Raw genomic sequence first — 2,973 nt, 5'->3', positions numbered from 1 at the left:
TGCGCTTGCCAGGCAGGCGCTTTGCCGCTGAGCTAAATCCCCAGCCCCTTAATAATTTCTAATACAGGGTTAACACACGGAGTCAAGTTGAAAACTGTGAATCAATAAAACTGCAATCTTAGAAACAATTAGAAATTATCCAGGTGGCCAGGCATGATAGCACACAGAGGATCCTAGCACTTAGGAGGCTCAGGCAGGAGAATCACGGTGAGTTTGAGGCCAGCTTGGGCTACCTACTGAGTTCAGTGCCAGCCTGAACTATACAGAGAGACTCCGTCTCAAAAAAGAAGAAGAAGAAGGAGGAGGAGGAGGAGAAGGAGGAGAAAACAGAAATTATCCAGTTAGATATGACCTTTGCAGCTCATTTTGTCATAGTTGTCAAGTTTCATAGTTGAATTTCTATATTGGGTGTAACTACCCATCTTGCCTGTACAAATATAAGAAGACAATATTAAATAATTTCTTACCCATATTTAACTTTATACTAAGCACTAACAATAAGGACCAATGTAATTGATTTCAAGCACAGTTTTTAAAGCTTTCCACTAGTTATATATAAAAATTAAATAACTAAATTCCTTATTAAATCATCAAAAATTAATGATTGGATGGTTTTAATATAGAACAAGTAGATGCTTCTTTTTAGTTACGTAAGAGACACTGGTTTACAGTATCCAGAAAAATAGACAAAAAACTTAGAGTTGCCATATAATTAATTGGAGGTAGATTTAAAACTATTTGTTTTATGCATGAAAATAGAAAATAGGCTGTGCTTTCTAGAGATCAGACATAATGATAGGATTTTTAATGTACCTTATGAATATTAATTATCTCCATAGGATAGTTAATGTTTTTGATTAGTTAAAGTGAATAGTAAGTGAAATGAAATTACAATTCTGTTCTCAGTGGTATATCATTTCTTAAAAACAATATACATTTAAAACAAAGATGTCTTGCTTCATACAGTTATGAAAAAAGATTAAAGTGAGTCCAGAATTCAGATTGCATTTTAACATTGCTTTCTATTACGTTTGTGGTTTGTAAGATAGCCCTGACTATATCATAAAATGTTTTATTACCCATCTTAGGAATTTTTAAATTTATCTTGGAATTGACAAGAATATATGCTTAAAATAAATTTCCGTATCTAACTCTTATTAATGTAGGGACCATTTTTCTTGGAAACTCATTTGTATAGAATAAAATTGAATATAATGATGGTAATCACATGCTAAAAGTTGCAAAGTAAAAAAAAAAAAAGAAAGTCCAGTTTGGAGGAAAAGTTTATAACATTCCATTTTGTGATTACATTTATATGGCTTAAAGTTATTTTCCAAAAATTTATATATTTATATTATATATTTGTATTGCCTATTTATATATTTATATTTTATATTTATATGTATAAACATTTTCATGTTTATGTAGTAATTACTGCCATATGACAATTCTTTGATACAAGCATGTCCAATATTGTGCTCATCTCATGAGTCAAGAAACTAGGTTTACTTTCTTATAAAAATATCACACATATAATAACATTAAGGAGCACACCAGGAAGGAAATTTCCTAATTCCCAATGCATTGCTAATTTTTCTCCACCACTATGAATAGAGCACAGTATCAGTAGAAAATCTAACAAAAACTTTTACTTCATCAAAGTAAAATTAGCATGAAAAAATCAAAGTGATGAGTTCAACTCATTTGCCTTACAGACAGTGTGCTCTTAGTTTGAGGTTCCTCCCTCCCTTTGCCTTGTCAATTTCTATTTCTTTCTTGTAATGCCTGCTATTAACTTTCATAAATAGAAAGACTTGTTCTTTGTGAATGTCAGTAAAATCTATTGAGCTTGGTACTTAGCTTGCACTTCATTATAGAGAGCATTATAATGCTATTTAACTATCTTAAGTTTATTTCTCATCTCACCAACTAAATCTCTAAAGGGGAACGGCTGTGTTTATAAAAACTGTAACATGACCAATAACCTGCATCTCTTCTTTGAGCTCCCTGAAGAGCTCTCAGTGCATTTCCCATAAAGACTATTTCTGTACATTCTGTCTCTAATTGTAAATGCTGAACTTCTGGAAGGTCTTCTTAACATTCACCTAGAGATCCTAGCAAGTGGAAAGCACTAGGGAGTGCTCAGACAATGTTTAATAAATAACACATAAATGTTCAACAAATTTTTGTTCTGCATTTATAATTGTATTTTTTCATTAAAAGAAACTGTTCCAAATGTAGTTTTGACTTACGGTTTCAGAGGGTTTGGCATTGGAGATGCATAATTTTGTCATCAACTGTGATCCATCTTATAGTATCACACATGTGCACATTTCACATGTGAAGAATAAGAAAAATTAGACAATTTTAAAATGATTGTTATAATTCAAATCTATAACATCTGACAAAACTTCCATGTTTCTGAGATGACTGGATTATGGAAGCATTACCTGCTTTATTGAATCAATCCACTTGTAAATTCATATAATGTTAGGATGTGGGACCTGGTTGGACTTGGGTCATTGGGCCCATGTCCTGGAAGGGAGAATGATTGGACCCAAGTGTTCCTTGCCTCTGTGTCCTAGCTGCTGTGTGGAGAACAGCTGTCCTCTGCCATTCCTTTCCACTATGCTGTTTCTGTCTTTAAAACAATAGTTTAAGGATTGAACCCTCTGAAACCGTAAGTCAAAACGAACCTTTCCTACATTACATTGCAGATCATCCGTGTTTTTTCCAGTGGTGAGAAGTGACTAATACAGATTATCTATCTACATTTCTAAATTTCAAAAGCTTTAAAGTAGTTACAGTTCTTTCAGGTACTTGTTTTTGTCCTTGGGTTTTACTTTACCTTTTTTAGTAGACTGTGTTCCAAAATGGATGAAAATATTGAACACGTTTATTCGCTATTGCTAACAGATGAAAGGCTATTTGGATTTGCTAAGGTTGTCTACAGAATTGATCTTTCTCCATTAA

Source organism: Chinchilla lanigera, unplaced genomic scaffold, assembly GCF_000276665.1.
Source record: "Chinchilla lanigera isolate Chin_1 unplaced genomic scaffold, ChiLan1.0 scaffold00008, whole genome shotgun sequence".
Taxonomy (NCBI): Eukaryota; Metazoa; Chordata; class Mammalia; order Rodentia; family Chinchillidae; genus Chinchilla; species Chinchilla lanigera.
The sequence above is the reverse complement of the archived record's forward strand: the minus strand, read 5'-3'. Positions refer to the sequence as shown.